Source organism: Anas acuta, chromosome 13 (genome assembly GCF_963932015.1).
Source record: "Anas acuta chromosome 13, bAnaAcu1.1, whole genome shotgun sequence".
In the NCBI taxonomy this organism is placed as follows: domain Eukaryota; kingdom Metazoa; phylum Chordata; class Aves; order Anseriformes; family Anatidae; genus Anas; species Anas acuta.
In genome coordinates this window covers 10,934,750-10,957,562 of record NC_088991.1, presented here as the reverse complement: position 1 = coordinate 10,957,562, position 22,813 = coordinate 10,934,750, and the positions used below count along the sequence as shown (strand labels likewise).

General features: G+C 39.8%; 2 long non-coding RNA genes across 12 annotated transcripts in view; both read right to left on the bottom strand.

Annotated features, from left to right (window-relative positions):
* Window positions 1-22,813, bottom strand: part of LOC137863596 (uncharacterized) — a 202,939-nt gene that overhangs the window by 73,513 nt on the left and 106,613 nt on the right. The gene's annotated exons all lie outside the window — the stretch shown is intronic.
* LOC137863600 (uncharacterized) lies at window positions 9,769-22,532 on the bottom strand. Its single transcript, XR_011101001.1, has 2 exons — window positions 22,375-22,532; window positions 9,769-10,129 (listed from the first exon to the last, which is right to left on the bottom strand). It is a non-coding gene; the product is annotated as an uncharacterized lncRNA (long non-coding RNA).

Sequence of the window (22,813 nt, the reverse complement as noted above, 5' to 3'; positions counted from 1 at the left end):
CCATCCAGCTCTGTTACCTGCTGGCCTTGGGATAGCCCTGTCTGGGGGCAAGAAGGGAAAGAGGGCACAGTCAAATGCAAGTACCATATCAATCCTTCAGTGAAGTTATGAGAAGTCATTGATTATCTACACCCACTGACATCCTACCTTCATTGCAAAGTAGATTCTGAATGGGTAAATGGCTTAAGCTAAAATCTAACACCTGCCAAAACATTTGGTAGATACTACTTGCTGAAGAAAGGGGCAGTCACAAGCAGGTCTCTGACAAAGCCCTTCCTTTATTATATATTACCCTATTTATTTACATTCTCAAATTCTGATATCTTACTACAAACACTAAAAGTTTCACCTTAAGTTAAACTGGAGCCTGGACTCTGACCCTGCACAGGCAAAGCAACAGGAGCCCAAACCTCTTCTCTTCCCAGCAGGAGTTTTCCTACATGACCAGCTAGCAGCTACAGCTGAAATTCAGCTCAGGGCCTAGTTAGCTGTGTGGTCTTGTAAACAATCATGACACATATTTTCAGACAAAAAAAAATTAACTGTTACACCTACTACAATTACGCATGACAGAGAGGGCAAATTATCTTGACCTTCACATCAGTATGCCTCCCCGACCCTCTATTTCTTCTTCTTCTTTTAATTAATCACCTTTACTTTCTGTTTCCCCCTGGTCCATCTGTGCAACGGTGCTAATGAGTGAGCTAGAACTGCAGTTGAAAAAGGAAAGGGGATGCTCATCATTTTTATTTAGTTCTGTTATTTGCTTCATTGTTGAACACAGAAAATTATTTTTCATAAGAAGGGTTCTGGCTCATCGGCTGAGAATAATCCAATTATTTTCCCTTCAATTATGTTTGAAATAAATTATTTTTAAGAGTCCTTACCACCACTTTATCACCCACACATCTCCTGCTGTGTATCAGAAGGTGGTAGACCAAACAGCTGAGGGGTTCTGCACCCACCGTCAACCTGCCTCAGAGACAGAATGCCAGGCACCTGACTAGATGTGACTGTCCCCTGGGAAGAAGCACACACTATGACTTTGTCACCAGTGGCATAATTTAACCAATTCTTCAAGACAAATTCTTGTCGCAACACCAACTGCACCCAGTCTGCAGTATCATGCAGTATCAAAGCTTCTTTGCTCTAATAGACCACCAAAGAACAACGTTTGGATACTACCACCAAAGACAGGTTAATAGGATTAATTTAGATCGGAAAAAAAAATACAGTCGATGTGATCTGACTCAGGAGTCTTGTTAATGGACTGCTTTAATGATCCAAGCCTCAACCCTTCCAGGCAGGCACATCAGAAATCTGGATCTGAATCCTAACACTAGCACTACCAAGTAACCTGACATTGAGGGTTGTATTCACCGATCATGGTTTCATCTCAACTACCAGCACAACTGAGTAAAACAAAATGCTTTTGTAAGACTTGAGCAAGGGGAAATTATACACAAGAACATCAGTAAAAGTAACTGTTCAAAAACCCACTTCTTTCTGCAAAATAAGATGTTAAAATACTACCACAATAACTTTTTAGTAATAGATGCTTAGCTTTATCATGGAGCTTTGGAAGAACGAGCTTTCAAGTGGAACTCTGTTCTGTGAAAAAAGCAGTTAATTTTTTTTCTCAAACACTTGGAAACATCAGAAAGTCCCTGAGTGCCTGTATCTGTATTTATAATAGGTTAACACCACAAAAAACTCGGATATTTTCCCCAGTTCCCTCTACCTTTGTAAGATAAAACAGGGAGATGAGAAAGTTGTGATGTTCTTTTGACCTTCTGCCAAAGGTAAGGACCACCTGTCGATTTGAATTTCCCTTGCAAATCTGCTGGAGCTGCAATACTGAAACTGCACTGCTGGTGCCTGCTTTATCTCTGATTAGCCATCATTTGGGACCACTGTTCAACTGATGGAGCAAATGACTGCACTGAACTGGCATTTCCTACCTCCCCATCACACAACTGTTTAGAATAATATCTCAATGCAACTGAAATGCAGTTTTATTTCTCCTCTCTCATTCTGCCAGAAGAATAAGAAAAATCTTAATACAAAGGTTTATTTTTATCTTATTGAAGAAGGATGTTGTATGCGCTGATGAACAATACTAGGATTAAGGTGGTCTCAAAGAGATGTTTGCAGCTCAGGATATGCCCACTATGCTCAGAAAGGATGTTTCTCTCCTAGGGGTACAATATTGCCCAAGAATATAGTTTTTTTTTTTTCTGCTAGCAAGATTTCTCAGGATTTTCCTGAATAGCTGACAAAAAAATAAAAATAAAAAAAGACCTAATGGTTTGCTGGCTGTATTAAATATCAGCTGGCACTCCCCAATTTTCTCCAGAGATGGCTGCATTTTCTGTGGTAGACATAGCAGTCCAGGAGTATATTATTTGCACCCTGACAGTGCTACAGTGGAGTCAGGTTGCTGCAGTGATTACAGACACTACTTCCCATCTCCCCTCTCTTTCTCTTTCCTTCTTGCACTGGAGTATACCAGTTTAAAATGGTCTTGACCCTTTGTCTGCCATAGTGACCAGCTGTCATTATGTGTGTGTGCTCAAACAGGCCTGGCAATAGACAGCCCGCTGAGGTTGGCTTTAGCTTTCTGCCACAAACTCCCTCGCTTCACTCTACACTGTGCATCCTGTTTGAACATGACCCCAGGTAACAGAAAGCAGACTGGAAGTTTAAGGTGCCTCAAATTAATTATCTGGTCCTGTTTCACCAGTATAAGCAAGTTGTCCCAGTTGGGGCAGATCTGAAAAGCTGCTGTTTTGTGATGTGAAAATTTGTTGTTTTATGAACAAATTAAGTCTGTTCCAGACATGACTCCTGCTCTGAAAGACTTGAGACCCAATGTTTGCAAATATACGTTTGATTGACAAGCCAATGAATGATGTCCTCTTTCAAACATGTCCTTGTACACTTGGAAAAAAAAAAAAGAGAGAGGTGTGGTTTATAGATTTCTGATTTATGAATTAAATAGAATCTGGGAGCTATTTAAATGAAATCTCCATGGAAACTTGTATTTCACAAGATAAGCCTGTGAAAGAAAGGAGCAATGACAGCTTAAGAAGAGAAAATAATCTTAACAGATATAACTTCCTGTAAAAAAGGACTAAATGAATGAAAAAATCCACTAGGAAAGCTGAAGCAAGCAGGTATTCACTGCACATGTTTTGCCAGAACTGAGATATTTCTTAAATAATTAGGCTGAACCAGCAGGTTCCACGTACAGTGAATGAGAAAATCCCAAACCAATCTGCAATAACTGAAAGCTGTTTTTCTGAGGTGGTAAGAGGGCTTTGGTAAGCCACTTTGACTTTGGAAAGTCACTTATCAAAGCTGCAGTAGCTGTGCGTAAACACATCTAATATACCCAAAAATCAAAGCTGGATTTTGGGGACCGAATTACAGGAGCTGTGCTGGAACAGTGGCCATCAGGAGCCCATGCTCAGCTCACAAAATGGAGTGTATGCACATAAACCTTAGAAAAGATACTACTCAAGTACCTGCACATCTACCTGACTGCCAAAGTAAATCTGTAAATATTGCTGTAGATTTCACCCACACAAAGCCTGGCTCTGACATGGTAGAGTCCTCATCTCGACAGATAACCAGGACACTGCCCCCTCCATATAGATCTGCACGCTTATTTTGAGGACACCCCCTCAATGGCAAAAAATATTGTGAGTCTACTGGTGTTGTAAAAAGTTATGTTAAAATGCATTCTAAACTTATACAGAGTTAAAAGTTAACACTGAAAGAGCCTACCCCACTGCTGGCTTCCAGCACAACACAGACAAGTGTGAAGGGAGAGCTAGGAGAGTGAGACTTCACAGACCCCTGGGACGCAAAGGTGGTGTTCAGCTCTTCAGGATAATCTCACTTGAAAAATGGGTAGGACACAATTTCAGTTAATTACACGGCTTAATCCATAGTCCCAGCTGTGTTAGGATTTCTCAGTCTGCGGCATACACATGGCATAAATGTTCTGTTGGGAGACAGCCGGCAGTAAGTAGACTAAACACCAGAGGCAATCCATGGTATGATACACACTGATTCAGAAAGAAAGGGTTTTCTTGTATCAAAATGAACAGCCTGAGAGCAGTACTACATCCTATAACAGAAGATAACGAGTAATTACAACCACGTTAAAAAGCTAAATCTGGTTTTCCTGTTCAGGCAAATTCCTTTAATTACTCAAAATCCTAGATACTAATATTGCTTATGCAGGTCTCATCTCACAATAAATACATCCTAACAATAATAACCTGTGTCAGGTATCTGAAGAAGCTACTGATAGTTATTTAAAAAGAAATCATCAGAAACAGTATAGAACAGCACTTCACAGTTGCCAAAATTGTTACAATGCCACAGAAACATGATTATATGGTTATCAACTTTTTTTTTTTTTTGTAAAGGAGAAAGTACAGTGCAAAAATAATGCATTTTTGCATTATTTTTGGCAATAATTCTAATGACATTTTTAACCCTGTTTTTTATTTCTAGATTTCACTGTAAAAATGTAGCCCTTCTGAAACACAAGATTAGAGCTATAACAGAAAGAAATGAGAAGCTTGAATGAGTGCCAGAGAATTCTCACAAACTTTGGTGACTTTTCCACACACGATACCATCTATGTATTTTGCAGTATTCTCAAATTATGAAAAATGAATTGATTCCCTTTGAGGATGCAAGGATATGCTATGGTTTTCCATCTGTTGAAACACAGACAGACAGTCCCATCATAGCAACAGGCCATAAATCTTTAGTGACTCTGGCAAAAATGAATGGAACTATTTCATATCTTGAAGTAATACAGAAGAATCTTCCACTGTACCACATTTTTCCTTGATTTCAATCATTAAAAATCATTATTTGGTTCTGTTCTCACCGTTCATCACAGACAGTGAATTTTTCTACTCTTTTCCTTTACTAAAGAGGAAAAAGCCAATGAACTAGGGGCTACAGGTGACAATTGCAATGAGGATGAGACTGAAGGATTTCAAACATAGTATCTGTGAATGAAAGATGAGAACTTAATTGCCCTGGTCCTTTACTATAAACTAGCAATTGTCCGTGCTTCTAATGGTTATCTGATATTCTTCAGTAATTTTAGATCATCAGGAAATACCCTCTCATATTCCAGCCTACTACTCTGAAACAAGTAATGCCAGGAATTCTTCTCTAAAATGTGACAGCAAGCAGCTAAACTTACTACTGAGGTTATAGTACTTTTCCTTTTGTAAGAACTTCCTTCCATGTATTGGTTTTAACTTTTTTATTCCATAGAATTAGCCAATCATCATTTCTGAACTAAGAATTAATTCCCAACTAAAGTATTGGATTCAGACCACTTGAGAGTCAAGCTTTGTTCTTTTTTAAAGATCATCTGCCTAGAGATGCAGGATTTTGCCAGCATTACAAAGACTACTGGCACATTCATTTTCAAGAACTTCATATCCAACAAAGTGAAAAAAAAAACAACCAAGTTAATGTAACTAATAAAAAGTATGCATTTATAGCTTATGGTTTAGATAGCAGGAGTATTTCTGAGTAATTTCCGTGGCTATTTTCTGTGAGTTATGATTATTTTGCTTTGACTTGCTGGACTCAAAATCCTCTCCTTTCCTCAGTACTTTCCAGAAAGGTCTTCACAATAACTTTTATTTTCCAACTACCTCCTCAAACTGACCATCTGACAGAAGCACCTCCCTTCCTGATGGGACACACAGCATCCTTCTGTCACTGTGCTTCACCCACAGTATAACAGAGATCTGGAGGTGACATGGGTAAGGCCAGTGAATCCACAATTCGCACACTGGTCCCAACACTTGGGTCTGGTATGTAACGTAATGCACTCCTGGGGCTCCTGAGCAGGTGGAGGACTTGCTAGAAAAAGAAAAAAGTTCTTTTGATTTACAAGGGATAAGTTCTGCTCTTCAAACACTACTGTGTTTGAACATGGAATATTTTTTATGGTGTGCCTGTTAATTAACAGTTATTGAAGAAATATTTATCTCACAAGAGTTCTAAATGATACCATCACCTAGAATGAACGATGGTGCAGGTCAAGGTTCAGTACTAATAGACTGAGGAAGAAATCCATTCGTAAGTGCAGACAGAAAAAGGGATCGTTTTTGGACAATTGCTCTGTCCAGGTGACAATGTTGGCTGACTTCTGCTCAAGGCTCAAAGCCACAGACTGAACTGTTTCAGGCCACGTGGCCTCTTCCAGCTGCTTGTGTGCCACTTCAATCAAAACAAGGTCAGTTAGCAAAAAATAATAATATTTTCATTACCTAAGCTAACACAGCTTATTTAGACTAAAACAAGGAATACTCACACCAGCACTGAGTAAAAAGGCCTGCCAAACACTAAGCAGGGAAGACAGAAGGTAGAGAAATAAAGGGAGGGTAAAATCCTACAGCTGAAATAGTTGAAAATGGAAGATGGGTCTCCACAACACCATTTCTGCTGATTCTCTGCATACAGGGATTGAGGTGTTTTGTTGTTGTTGTTGTGTTGTTTTTCTTCAATTTTGCTACAAAAATCTGTTATATTCAAATGAAACACATGATTATTCTTAAAAGGCACGATTCTCTGTTAATACTTGAAAGGCAAAGAAGACTCCCAATACCCTCCAAATATTTAGAAGATCCCCCCTCCTACTTTCTATATGAACACAGAAGTTTTCTCAGAGCTATAGTTCACTACCACATTAAAAGTGACAGTCTTTTCTGAGCTGGTTATTTCTAAGAGTCTTAGGGACTTACTCATTAACAAGACAGTAGATGCAATAGGGCTTCTCAAAGCAAATTCTTGAGGACTGGATTTATTGCTTTGTCACAGTCTGCAGGTTTGAATGTTGCTTTACAGGATGGTTTCCTTCCAAAGGGTCTGGTTGGAGCATTTTGATTTATGGATGCAACATCATTCACGGACTCAGAGGCCATCAGATTCAGCACTAAACTCAGGATTCTCCCGAGATCTCTTTCGGCACTTTTATTGCTCCATCACAGTTGCTTTCAAATGCTTTAGAAACACTTATAAACTCAAACAATGGTATAAGTTAAACCTCTTTTCTTTCACAAGAGGGGTATCTGGTGCAGACTAAGGTTTTTTTGGCTGTATACGTGTGTGAGCAAAGGGGAGAGAGACCAAGGGGAGAAAAGCTCATGGAAAGCCATTTATATCTGGTGGGAGCTCAACGGGCCTTGCTTCCACAGCCCTGAAATCCCCACAGAAGTTTTCTTATCACCTCACATTTTACCACCATATCTTTGCAGCAGAGCTGTCCTTGGGGAAATGACCAAGTCAGTGGTGCAAAGGGCTTTGAATGCTAAGGCAGAGACCTTGAACTGCACTCTGCATTACAGAATCAGTCCTCAGCGCAGAACATCAGGCTGATGTGCTCACGGTAATGGTTGTTGCTAAGCAAAGGGAGCTGATGGCTGTCTTTTGTACTGAAGTTTTCAGGATGTGTGGCCTCGCTGAATGGTCGGGAGGTCAGGAATGCATAGGTCATCCTGGTCAGACCCAGGCCCAATTGAATGGGACACCTCTGATGGCAGATGGAAAGGGGAAATTTGCTGCCATGGTTGTAGGCATCTGCAGCAGCAAGGAGTTCAAAAGAAGCACAAGGCTGCATACGGTCCTAGCCCAGTCCCACGCCTCCCCACCTTAACCTCTAAAGACGTATCTCTCCTTAAAATATGCAGCAGAAGGATATCTTGACTTAATACAACCTCAGCCCTGCCAAATTAGATTTAACATAAGGTCAACCAAGAAACCATGCTGTGAATGCGTGACACAGAAGGCAGCAAAACAGTCTAGTGTATTATTTGCTGGCACTGTCTTGATTTTCTCCAGCTCTTTCACTCTCTTTACACTCCAGAGAATTGTAATTATGCAGAAGAGTCACAGAAGATGGCTGAGCTTATCTACAGACCTACTGGTGCCATAGTCCCAATGTCTCTGCTCCTATTCTTTACCACACAGTCACACCCCATCACCTGCGCCTGTTATGACTCTCGTGCTCAAAAGTCAGTCCAGTTCACTAAACTGATAGAAAACTACACATTTTCAGCAAGTTTTTCTACCAAAACCAGCCCTCACTGGCTCAGTAAATGACAGGACTGTAGAGCTGAGACCAAGAAGGATATAAAGATCAGACCTGCCCATACAGTAGGGGATTATAAACTGTACCTGAGCCTTCTAAGAGTGCCTGGGGCAGGAGCTGCAATCACCAGAGAGCAGTCTGAGCTCAGGGGAACTTCACTTGCTCAGTCTAAGAAATAAGGCCTGACCCATTTCAGAACATTTCCTTTATGCTTGTACAGCTCTGGGAAATAGGACAGCCAAACATGCACAGGGATCAATAATAGCGAAGTGCTACAGCGAGTCCATTAGGATCAGCCCATCCATCAGGGCCACAAGAGCTCTTTCCATGCCTTGCTGTAGCCTGAGGCCTGGCTGAGACAGATCTGTGGTGTCCACCCCAGCTCTTGACTGGCATGTTCAGAAAAGAGGGCTCTTGGCAGAAGTTTACAAAGCCACCCTTCGTCAAAGCATGAGTTTTCAGTCCTTACTACCAGGATATTGCAATATTTCGGAGTCCCTCAGTAAAACATAATCCAAGAATATGGAAAGAGCATCACTGAGCTGTAGTTTCTCCACCTTTCGTAATAAAGGAAGTACATGGGGGGACGAGGAGTGCGGTGACAGTTCTTGGGTAGGGAAGGCAATTTTTTTTACCTTTTTTCTGGGGAAATGTAAAAAGAGTAGTTTGAGTTCTGCAAACAAGGATTAACACAAATGACAGTCTCCTAAAGTGACGGATTCCACCATTTAATCTAACGTAAAGTCACCAGCATCTCTGATGACTTTGGGTGTGATATGGCAATATAGTACCAGAAAACATCCTTCCCTTAGGGCTCTGCTTCTTTGGCAATTTGGGGAGCCATTCAATTCATGGATTTTTAAGGTGTGGGCATGCAGTGGTTTGGGGGGAGTTTGCAACATTGCCTAGAGTGCTAATTCCAGTTTAACATGAGTAACTATGAATTTATTCTCCCGTGGACTCAGCTCTTTTGCATGGGCAATGGCTTCAAAGATGATAAATAATGAAGAATCCATTACACCACTGGGTGAGTTATTTCATCGATCTTCACTGCTAAAGATGCACAAAACTCAATGAGCATTTCTCACTTCATGACTTAGATTCAAACTACTCCAACGCAGTGGGCAGAAGGGGCTATATCACACAGCAGGGTTTTTTTGTTTGTGTGTTTTACAGGTAGATGATACCAGAAATGAGCAGAGGGTCTATTACATTGTAATTGTAATAAACTTTACAGCTGAAATCAAAATCCACGTCTAAACACGCACATTTTTAAAGCCAGCTATTAGGGAAAGTAAAATAATTGCACCAGTGTTACCAAAACTTCTACAAATTACGTGTGGACTGTTTTCTTCTTGCTCAGTATGCTGAAACACAGCAGGACAACAGCAATAAAGAAAGGCAGGCACACATGTGCTGTCTTCTAGGAGATTGTTCCCAGGGAAAACAACAGTTAGGGATTCTTGCAAAGTCAGAAGTAAAGTAGGAAGGCTGTACTCATCAGAACCCCAATCTGCATTTGTGCAAATTAAAACTCAGAAAGAGAAAAAAAAAAAAAAAAAAAAGATAAATAGGTTAATCTGTTGTAAACTGATTTTGACCCTGAAGGTGATCACAGGTACACAGCATTACGGCACTTTAAACTGTTTTATGCAAAGCTTAAAAAAGACCCAGCAACAAACAAAGCTTTTTTTGTGTTTGCTAAACAAAGCATGAAAGAATAGTGACAAAAGTAGGAGGAGCCGAGTTTGTCCGGACAAAGCCAGGAGGAGGAGCCCTCATGCAATGGAAATGCAGTTCAGTGGTCCTGGATTGATATGCTCATCCTTTAAACCCCCAGGGCTGGGAGATCACAGGGCCTGAAAGTCCATCAAAGAGCACTTCTCTGCATTGATCCAGTCTGGAGCGGAAGGCTGGTGGGGGTCTGCACTTCTGTATGAGGCTGCCTCCGAAGATAATCAGCTTTTCTTCCTTGGAAATTAGGGAATCCTAAACATCAAGAAAGTGTTATTTCAAGTATGGCATCTCTCTAAACCTACAGAAGGCTGAACATGTGTGGGGTTTTGTTGGTGGTGTTTTTCGTAAATAAAAACAAAACAAGCCAGCGTGTAACATTATAGATCAGTAAACATTTTAACTCGAAATTATGCTCTTAATGCTTCACTTGTTTTTTCAAACCTGTCAACAGCACAACCTGCAATGGAGATCTTTAAAGCACTCTAACACACTTTCCTATTTCTGTTTGGATGCTCCAGCAGCACAGCATCACCCACCTAAACCCAAAACAGAATGTCTTTTACTCGCCCAATGACTTGTTAGTTTACCTTGTACTGCAGGCAGGCAATTACACCTCACTTCAGCTTCTTAGTTTAAGACACTTCAGGTTTGACAAAAGTGAAATTTCCAGCCTGGGGAACATTTAGCCCTGACAGCTAGCACTGTGACAGATTTGCTTTAGCTTCCAGGTGATGAGCAGCTTGGCTGGGGAAGCCCTGCTCTACCTCTCCCAGCTTTGCGTTGGGTTTATTTGAACTCGTATAGCCAACATGCCTATGTTAAAGGCTTGAACGGAGTAAGTGCAAGTGAAATCAGGCAATCTAGCACTCTCCGGTGTAACTAGAGACTGAAAGTCATTAATCAGCAGTTCATTTGACACTGGAAACTGTTAGGATATTTTATTTATTCAAGGGGAGCAGTGTTGAACAAACAGAGGATGATACGCGCTTCTCCATCACAGCATGTGCAATCTGACTTGCTAAAACTTTGGAATATTTTAATATCATTAAATAGCTATGTTTGGCTACAATAAATCAAATGGCTGACAAATTTGTGGATCCTAGAGACCCTGACTGGTGACAAAACAATCTATGATATTCTGGTATTTGAAACTATTTCAGGTGTCTGTATCTACTGCAAAGAAATATGGTTAAAATCACTTCTTTACCTTTAAGCATTTACTAAGCATTACCTTTCTGGGTGTACAACCACAGTTAAGAGAAAGAGCAGTAGCTCAGTTGATTGCAGTGGTCCATTTTGTGATTTTTGAAATGAGAAAGTGTCACAAATAATGCAATTCCCCCAAAACACTCAGCACTGGCACAGTGGTGGTGTTATTGGGATTATCAGGCCAGCAATCTGAGGGCTTTTGAAATCACACCCTCATACAAAGTACTTTGCTGAGCAAATTTCGACCAAATTCTGTGCGTGCTAACTAGCCTTGGGTGTGTTACATAGCTAAAAAATTAACAGTACAGAAAGATGTTCTCTTTTGCTCTCAGAACACAGATGATTTCACTTTCACTTTCTTCTGGAAAATAATCATTCACAGTACAGAAAATAGCAGTAATCAGAAATAAGAGATTTCCCTTCTGTTATATGCACACAGCTTAACTCTTAAATGTTTTTAAGGATATTTATCATTGAAAATAGTCTTAATCTGCATGGGTAAAAAGTTAATTAGCCAACATAATTAACTATTTTTATTATGCCAATATCTATATCAGCCTCCAGGAAGTTTACTAATCTAATCATTACACAGTGTAGAAAACAGCTACTGACTCAAGAACCTAGTAATCTCTGGCTTCTTTTACAGAGGGAATTTTACAAGTAGCATTTTCCCATTTGAATTATTCTGATTTATTTAGTGTAGACTTACGTAGTAATAACTACTTATGTAGAAATGATACAGTAAACTGGAAAAAAAAAAAAAAAAAGGTATTTTTGTTCTGGTACAATCACATCCAAGTAGGAGATCATGCTAGTAAAATGAGACAAGCAAACACCCTACAAACAACTGTAGGAAAAAGGTTACTGCTCATCAGTCTGCCCCCAAGCATCTCTGCAACGCCATCTGCCAAAGGTCATCACCTCCTCAGCCACAGCAGCGCTACTCGCCTGTTTGCTTCCAGAGATACTTCGGTCAGAGCAAGCCAGGTTAACTTGAACAGTTTAAACAGACTCAGGTTTGCTTAACCTAAAGTTAACCTGGAAGTGCTCTTGTAAACAGCTTTGCTGGTGAATCTGGATTATAAAGTTATGTACACCTGGTACCAGCACAGACGGACCTGCAGAGCAGACACATTTGAACCCTAATTAAAGCCAGAGACTTCCTTGGGTAGGTTTCCCTAAACCTGAAGTACATACCTACAGAGCCAGGTTGTCTGAGGCCAGATGGATAAACATCAGAGATCCCTATTGTTTCTCTCAGCCCATTTTCTGCTGGTAATTTCAGAGCAATCAGACAAGGACAAGCAGGTATAAGGAGGGTAGCCACTGAGATGGCTCTACAGCTTGGCATGGGGAGGGCATTGCATGCCTAAGGACTTGTCTCAAAGACAAAAGCAGGCAATTGGGATTAGCTGAATTTAAGAAGGGCGATAAAAGGTAGGGGATCAACTGCTTACATGAGAAGATATGGAAAGGACTCAGATGGAAGTCATTAAAACAGCAGTTAAAGAAGACAAACTTAGCACAATTATTTTGACTTCTTAATTCTATATCAAATCAAAGCAATACGGTACAGGGTGAGAGCATTAGCAGGATCTGTTCAGATTTACAAAGAGCTTGAAATGAAAAGAAAGGTTGAAGGAAAAAAACAAACAAACAAACAAAAAAAAACAGAAGATGACTACTGTGCTCTTGTGAAGGGCATCCCAATGTCCAACATATTGAGCTCAGTTTTGAAATGAACTCAGTTTCAGATACATCATGAATTAGTGTGCATATATGTAAAAGTGCTTACACGTGTCAGGAGGCAGCAACAAATGCTGAGTTTGTTCCACAGTCTCAATGAAAGACTTTCAGAGCATTCCCACAAAGAAAGAAATGTGTTTGATGCAAGATACCAAACCAAAGCACATCCCACCATAATAAGAATCTGAAAAAATATACAAAACTGAAATAATCACCTCAACTTTTGTTAGATTATTGTAATCACTGGAAGGATTTATTTGAAGCACAAGACAGCACTGCAGTATGCTATCTTTTTGTTTAGCACAGCTCGAGAGTTTGGGTTCCTGCAATGCAAGAGCAGAATTCCATCCATTTCTAGGTCTGCAAAGGAAACTCACTGCATCTGTAATTGGAGAAATACACTTGGTATAGGTGATACTTTCCATTAGCATACTTGGCTGTATACTTTGGTATACTGTTTTCATTATTTACACAAAAAAATAAGTGCTAGTTTTTCTACTAGGCATGTTATGTGAGGGAGTAATGCGTAGCTCTGGTCAAAGATACAAAGATGTTGAGAGTTATAAGAGAATGCTAAAGGGAAGACAAAGCTGAAAAATCAGCTGAAGCAAAACAAACATTGCTCCATTTAAGTACAAGTGTGTGTAAAAGTAAATGTACTGTCTTTTTCTAAAAATACAGTGCATCTCTTTTAAGTAGCCAAATCAAAACAAGCATGCTCCCAACTGGACAGAAACGAGTGCACTGCTAGGCTTCCCTTGCTTCAAATAACACCACAATACTTAGTTATAACTAAGAACAGACCCAAAGTTTGCAAGTTCAGCCTTTGGTTCAACATGCACACAGCATCCAATCTGCTTTGCACCATTTTAGATATTCATGAAGCATGCAGCGTGAAGTACTTTTCATTTTTGCTATGCTTAGTAAATTAGCCAGCGAGCGGGGAGTAGACAATAACAGCCAATTCCTATTTGATGACTGGGTTTGATTTGACGCATCTTTTAGTGTTTTGATCATTCGGACTGAAGATAAGATGCACACAATTTGGTAGCTGGCAAAGTGGGATTTAATAAGTCTGCTGTAAAACACAGCATGTATGCAAACAGCCCAGAGGATTAGACTCCACTTGCTTAGTTTAGAACTTGGTGCAGCCAACCTGAATAATCAAACGGAGGAACAAAAGTTGTGAATCCCCTCAATGCACTGCTTCATTAGGATCTCCTTACAAAAAAAAGAAAATGGGACTCATCTGATCAGCCAGATTTTATGGCATCTGATTAGACCACCATTTTCTCAGCAGGTCCCCTTTCTTTAAACTGTTGACTATGGATGGCCTGCTGAATAGGATGAACTTTGGACCACTAAATTGCAGCATTATGGTTATTTAGTGTAATTTATGAAAAAGAGAGAAGTCGTGATCACCTACTTCATATTGCTAATGATATCTCCATTTATCAGAACACATATGAGTTTGGATCATCATTTTTGCCTCACAGTCACAGGACACTGTCCAATTAGGTATCAAAGAAATTATGTTTGCCAATGGGGCTGTACGAATACTAAATTAAGATTTAATAGTCCTTATATAATCATTTATTACTGTTGACTGTTCGCTGCCTTGCATTAAGTTCCACATCATCTCAGCATGTTTACTTCAAAGTTTCCTTCATTTAGTATTTTCTATTTGCATTTTACTGAGACTAGCCTGAAAATTAAAAGAAAAAAAATCTGAACTTTATTTTTCTGCTCAGCAGTGTTTCATCTAAATACCAATTAAAACCAGAATAAATTAAAAAGATGCGATAAGAATTACATTATTATGATTTCAGTGTAGAAGTCCCCTCTCACTGAATGAAAAAAGACAGATTTCTAGTTTCAGAAATTATCACTTTGTCTTTTTTCCCTAACAAATAAGACTGCTAAACACTTCTCATAGAGGCAAATTTCTAAATTGCTGATTATTACAGGTAGTGATTTATTCACTATATCAGTTCCTAACTATCCTTATAAGCTGGAACTATTCAAGCTAATAACGAACTATCAGGGAGGACAGGAACACCACCAGTAGCTAATGCTACTGGGCAGAAGCCAATTGAATAGAAGCAGAAGCATACAAGGACTGAACAAGTGTCCCGTCCCAAATCCATCCAAACTACTGGAATGTCTCCAGCCCCTTCACAACTAGCTATATGGCATAAATAGATAGATAGATAGATAGATAGATAGATAGATAGATACATGCAGCTGTATAGTGGTTGACACCTGCCCCTCTGCTGCCAGCAGGAGGCTGATGGGCACTTCTAACCTACCTCAGTCCCAACAAGTCAGGTGCACATAAAGCCCTAGAAGTACAGCTCAGCCTGGAGCCTAATTCTGAATCCAACCTCTGGAAATATATCTGTTGCTGTCATTTATTAATAAATGGCCATAAGAACATTATTCTGGAATAACTAGGAACTAAACATGGTATAATTATTCCGGCACAACTTCGGGGATCACTTCTGGTTTGAATCCACTTTGGAATAGTGAAGCTACTCACAAATTTCTTCTAAAAGACAAGTTAATTTTGTCAGCTTTCTCCTATACTTAAACTATGGTTCATTCAGTGTCTTCTCAGCAGATTTTTCTGCTGTCACACCTAAGATTCAGTATACTCTACTGAGCAGTTTTTACATGGACCAGCAACAGCAGCTTTCTCTACAGCAGGAGCTTTGTTCTCTGCAATATTTTGTTAACATGATGATTATTTCTGTATTTTTTTTCTGTGGGTCATAGTCCATATTTGCTGTCACAGAGACCTTGAAATCACTGTGGGCTGCTGCATGCTCTGAATCTTTTGATTCTGCTAATCAAAATCCAACACCAGCAGATACTGTGAAACACCCCCAGAGTACATTTAGGCAGGATGGAGAGAAAAAGCAGCAACAAGTGAGGAGTGTGTGTCAGCCCTACACCACAACACTACCCCTCAGAGGCAGCAAAGTTCATTACACTGGACTAAAACCTAGAATGACCTAAGTTTTATCTTCTTTCCCATCCCAAATTGCTACTTCTCACTCAACAGCAGAAAACTTGCTACAGCAATATTCTCAGAATATTCTCAAATCTAATAAAACTTTTTATTAGATTTGCTACAGTTTGTATCCATGAAGCCGTTAGCGGTGGAACAACTGTGAAGTTATCAGCACAGCCCCAGCTACACAATATAGCCCTGCTCTTTGTATGCAAAAGTGGTCCTCATCTGTCCTCCTCCTTATTCGGCACGTGTTGTTCAAACAGCTCCTTAGGAGAAATGGAGAGGAACTCTGTACAAGGTAACATCATAAGATGACACGTCTCCGGTGTTATTCTCTGTAATACATATTCATCTAAGATCAGCTTTGTAAATAAATGGTTTTCTTGTAAAAAGCTATTTGGTAAGGAAATCAATAAGGGAGTTTCTCAAGTACCAAATGCAGGTCTCCTGCATCAGATGCTGATGCCTCCCATTTTGCAGCATGCTCAGCAATGACAAAAAGAAGAGAGGAAGCCAGAAGAAAGCCATTCGTTCAGCTGTCAATGTACATAAGTGTCCACAGGTGTCATCAAGTGTGAAGAAGCAGTGGCAGCCATTTGGCATCGCTGCTTCTGTGGATGAAATTTTTACAGCAGAGGCAGAATTTGCAAAATCATGCCATTCTCCTGCCAGAATTCATCAGCTCTTGGGATGTGAAGCTCAGGCTAAAAGGTCCCCTGGCAGCTGAATAGACAGAAACCAAGGAGAACTCTTGGGCAGGATGAGCAGGCAGAGCGCAGACCTTCACTTCTGCAAGCGGCAGGAGACAGAGCTCTACTAAAGCTCTCTGAGCCTCCTGTCATTGTAGCGTTTGTGTGCTGGTTGTTAAATACAAGCATCGCTCTGAGTACAGAGTAGGGAAATTGTTCTAAATGCCTTCTGTTGAGACAGTATAGTGTTTGGGGAAGAAACCTCCTGTCTTGGTAATTACTTGCTTGTCTTAGAGCCTTTGCAGAGCTCAGCATCCCTTTTTCTAAGGCGACTCTGCATGAAAAAGATGGTAGTGGTGGTAATGCACATTACAAAGCTGAGGATGAAAAGAAAGCAAGGTAAGAAAGCAAGCAAGAAAGTGAGGTAACCCATCCTCTGAGAACAAGTATTTCAGGAAACAGGATAAATGAAAGCATGACAGTTCTGGGATAACCTCTGATGCTGAAATCACAGTAGTATCATCAAATGAACCTCACATAAGCAAACATTTTCTGAGACCAGATAAAGTTTATGATACGCAGTGAAGTCAGCTGAGAACATTTCTGTTTCCCTATAACCATCTACTTGTCAAATCTCCCACCTAAGCAATGAGAGTTGCTCTTCTGAGTCAGAGCACCCACACTCTTGTGTTAGCAGGACAGAAAAACAGATTTTCTCCCCAGCTGGCATGCTGGTACCAAGCTGGAGGCACTTAGCACCCTGTGACGGTACACATATATAAATACTACTCCACATACACCCTGACTGTGTTCATGATCCCAGTAATACAACAAAATTGAGGCTGTAGGAAGCTAGTATTGCCTAGTACAGAAAATAGAAAAATCATCCCTATAGAGCAGCAACATGTAGCAAAGGAGTGGGAAAGGATAAAAATGAGACCTGATCTTCTGAACTGCTGTGGCAGGATTCCCAGAACTCCTTAAAAGAACAAGTAAACAAATAAAACAGAATTACAAAAAACACCAAGTGACATTAGTATCCCATGCATAGGTTTTCAAGAGGCAGCTGACATTTAAAGGTTTTCCTTTCCAAACTGGTACCATTATGCAGGTTTGGATGTAGACACGACGTGACCAAGGAAGTGTGTAGACACCTGGCTGCTGCCCATGACACAAACCAAGGCTTAAGCACTGCACACGGTTGCATTAACAGGGCCTGAATACAAACCACCTTTGCTATAAAGGGGTGTAGATAGGCGGCTGGAGCTGTTGCTACACAAAATGGCTTTTGCACAGATTGCACTGAACTGAAGTGAAGCCAGAGAGCTTATTTGAAGTAAAACTGAAATACCTCAAAAATAAAAAATAACAACAAAAAAATCTTGACTAGCAAGACTACTTTCTAAGCCTATAATCATTTCTGTACATCAGTAGAGTTTTTACATGAAGCAAATACTTCTGCTTTTTGCTCAGAGGTCCCAAATGGATACAATGTGGGCACACAAAATTTACATGAGATGTAGAGGTTCTACAGTAAAATTTTAAATAGCACATCACTAACAGGAACAGCAACTTTTTGACACTTCTTACTGCTGCACATACATTTCATATTTCCAGTGTAACACAGAACAAAAAAAAAAAAAAGTAAGGGATTCAAGTACTTAGAAATTGCATTTGGCCCAGAAATAGACTGAGAGTTGTATCATTTATACAGTATAAGTAATACATGATCGTCATTTTAAAAGCAGGTTTTCAAAAAGGCTCAGATATGTTTCAGTAAGACTTATTTTCTCGCCTGTGGAAAAATGCAATGTGTATTCTAACAATTATTACACCTTTATTCTGTGCATCAACTCTGTTTCTAAATGTCTGAACTGACAGCATGTCTGGTCACATGAGTCCAGTCGACAAATTTGGCTAACGGTAACGCTTTAGGACAAAATTATGAAAAAAATGACAAATTAGTAATGGCACCTAATCAATAAATGACACAATATGGAATCCATGAAGCTGATAATGCAACTTCACAATTCTCTCATTTCATAAGATACATTTCTAGAGGTAAACATGTGCAAGAAGATGTCTCATTTACGTTGGCTTTCCTCCAGCAAATAATACATTTATCTGGAATTACATAGATTATGGTTCTTAAATGATCGGCAATACGGTACTTTCAGAACCTGGCTACTTTTAACCCTAAAACAGCCACTAATAACTAGTCTACAAAGTGCACTTGCCTTAAGATACCCTCTGATGCAATAGAGTGTGCTTCAGATAAAGTTCCCGTCTAGAATATTATCACTACGCTAACATACCTGTTTGTCTTTTCTAAAGGAACTTCATAACTTCTCCACTTCATTGAGAAACTACCACCACAGCACTGTCATTTTGGGAAGAACTCTTAAAATATTTCAAGATTAAACTGGCTTTTAGATCAATTTTCCTTCACTGCAGTCAAATGTTACGTTAAAGTACTTCAGTCATAATACTGGGAAATTTGAAATTACTTACCTTTATTCTTACAACTAGTTTTGGTAACTTATCTAAACTTTCCAGGCTGACATTTCTTGTGATGTTGTTTGCACAAAAATGAATTCTTCTTTAAAAAAATGAAGAAAATTTGTTTTATGATTTTGAAACAATCAGAGAAGAAGCTGTTAATCACAGCAGAGAAATTATGGTTAGGACTCCCCCTTCTGCTGTTTTCTCATCATTCAGAGCAAATCTAGATGTAAAGAGCCCAAATCAGCTGTGTATGTGATGAGGTCAGGGAAATGTTCTTTGTTAATTTACTTATCTGGAGAGGTACAGAAGGCACCCTCCGCTCCTATGAGCTGGCAGCAGCTGAAGGGCTCTAAAATAAACTCCTCAAGCTTTCTTTTTATATTTCCATTGCGATACTGGTATGCTTAGAAGGACAGATGAGATAGACATTTTAAAATTACAGAATTGACTGTTAAGGACTCATTCAACTGACCACTGCTGTTATTTCCAGGAAATAAGAAAAACACATTACACCAAAACACCTGAACTTTTTTTTTAATTTGTTGGTTGAAGTGCACAAATAAGGGGAAAGCACTACGCAATAGGCAGATTTTTGCTATCCTTCTCCTCTCTTCCCTGACACATATCCTCTCAGGCTTTTTCCTCCCTTAGAGATTGCAGCTATAGCCTAATTGTTGGAGAGGAAAGAGGGAACAGAGCTTTCAGCTCATGGAATAACTGAGTGCTGCCCACCAGTGCATTTTCTTCTGACTGTTCATGGGTATCAGAACATACACACAGTTGAACAAAAGCAACTACAAGAGCTGAGCTTCTTATTGCCAGCATACATTAATGTGTTCAACAAAAATTATAAAGTCTTGCTGTTTAGAGCAATAAATATAAGTCTATACTTCTCAAAGTTTTTAATGGAAGGAGGGAAAGTGTTTTAACTGAGGGAATAAGAAAACATATTTCATCATGGCAAAAAAAAAAAAAAGTTGAAAAATAAATATATAAAAATTATTTCTTTAGACGTTTTTTCTCAAACCCAAAAGACTTTGAAAACAGAAGAGTCTATTAAAAGAAAATAATAATAATAATAATAATAACAACAACAACAACAACAACAATAATAATAATAATAGAAAGAATGCTTTAACCTCCTGAGAAGGAAAAATGAGGATACTGACTCACATAGCCAAGACTGACCTGTTCGCAGCAAGGATTGTACTTAACCCTGATCCCGCAAAGCTTAAGCACATGCCTACCTTGACTGCTAAGAGCACTCATATTCCACAGCAACAGAAAAGGGCACAGACAATAAAGGTAAACAAAACATACTCTTGCTTATCTTGAAAAACTGGCAAAACACGCACAGATGTATTTTAACCAAATCCCTTAAGCACACAATTCTGACTATTACACGTAACCTTGAGGCAGAGAGCATCACAACTTCCTCAACCACACCTACAGGCACAATTTCATTGCTTTAAATCCATGCTACACTAAAAGAGCTCACAACACAATTCTTACTCACAACTGGTCTCTTCTTGCACTGATATTAGCAAGAGTTTAATCCATCTGGATTGAAACTGGACCTCAGGGCCTCTGAGCATGGGCACTGCCACAGCACAAACATTAAGTCAATAAAATACCATATATAATTAACAAAATGCCAGCCCAGCACTTGAGGGTGTTTGGCAGGAATAGATCATTCCTTCATGCTTGGATTCACACCACCCAACATATGCAATGATGATCTTCAAGTTGCTGTAGTATATTTTGGGTCAATTTACACACACCTCTACACAGGATCTTGAAGAAATCAAATTTCTTCCAATAGCATTTTACTACCACCTATAAAAGGGGGGAGGGAGGGAGGAGGAGGAAGTGCCTCTCATTTGCAGAAATACTGATTCAATACGTGCATCAAAACTCAGAAAATCCTTAGCAGTCAGATGGAAACTCTGACCAACATCACCAAGAAAAGTTAGCTGTTACAGGTACTGCGATGTCAGCTCCACAAAATGCTCTATGAAATGTTTCTCTTTTTCCTGTATGCATCTGTTCAAGCAATGCCAAGTATCCAAACTTACTTTCTAAACAAATGTATGATTTTGTATATAGCATGAGGGGGAGAAGAAAAATAGTTTTTAAGTATGACTACAGGTTCTTTTGAAAATCAAAGCAGTTATTTTCCAAGCCCTTGGAGAAGGCTGTCTCCAGACAAACATTTAGAACAAGAGGAGGTTGTATGTACCCCTAATTTATATTCATTACAATGAAATGTGCCTCTATCGCCTCCCATCACCTTAATGAAGGGTTAATTTAAAAATCTAATTGGGAGCTAAAAGTGCTGATGTTTTTAAGCTCTCTGACTGGAAGTAAACTTGCACAGAGACAAAATATCCGCTAAAAACCACGGCCAGATCTGCAACTCCTGATTGTGTTCAATGTCTTATATCTCTGCTAAAGTAATGCCTGTCACCTAAACAGTGCTTTCAACCCATAAACACTTTTTGAAGGAGGTTAGCAGTGCTGCATAACACCAAAGATCTGGAAGCTAAGGCATACAATAAACAAATAAATAAAGTCATGTGCATAGCAGATGTAATGACTGATCCTCTAGAAAAGATAAAAGAGCTTGCAATTACCTTCTCATAGAAAAATAATATATATATATATAGTAGTGCACATCAGTCTGGACAACTACACTAACCAATAAGTTGATATCATGGTTTTCCAGGTTAAAAATTTCTGTCAACCTTAAAAATAAACTTCTCTCTACCTTTGGTATTATATGTAATGCATCAAGTCCTCTGCTCACTTACCTAGCAAACTGCAGCCCTATAGCCAGAGCTCAGAGAACGGGCCTTTGCTTCCATACAATCCTATAACCTCCATATCACTTTTAGAAATATTGATACAATTAGTAAAATAAATAAATAAATGAATAATTCTCATGTCTTGGACATTCTTGGCAAACACATAATTTTAGAGAGGCTTGGATTTCTTGTCATGAAAAGGTGATTTCACAGAGGCACATCATAGTACAACAGGAGGCACCACTATGTAAGATGCTGTCCCCTCTGCAAGGAGGTGCAGAAAGGGGAGTGAAGAGAGATGCTGCTGAGCAGCCCTTTGGAGAAGTCTAGGTTATCACAAGAGCCTTTTCTGATGTGTCTCAGGGAATCGTTAATCAGCTATGGTTAAGCCCTCAGCATCTTTTTCTTTTCCTTTTTTTTTTTTTCCCTATTTTCCTAGTCATAGCTTTATTAATCCTGAGTAGAGGAGGAACTGTGGATGTCTCTTTTCCACACAAGAAGGGCTGGGGGAGCACGTTACAAGGTTACCTGGATATTGCATGCTCATCACCAGCACACATGAAAGCAAACCTGCAGCTTCAGACTGGGCTCCACCCCAGGGTGGAAGGGAGCAGAGGAATGCAGTCCCCTCCCAGCAGCCAGTCGAGGATGGGCCTCAACCTCCACCTCCAGCTCCTCCACCTCACCTCCCACCTCCACCTCCCTGGTCAGCACATTTCACAGGGACTTCACAGATGAGGGTGTCCCTGGCCATCACTGATAACAGTAACACCGAGTACACAAGAAGATGGCTTTAGGGCTCAGTAATGGGTTTATCACACTTTTGACTTAGAGGTCACAAGTTTGACACATCACCCAGGTTGGCAGTGTCCCAAACAATGAGTCAGCTGGGGAGAACAGTGAACACTACGGTCTCCAGCTCGTGGGCTTGGGGGAAGCCACCACTCCTGCTGGAATTGCTCTAACA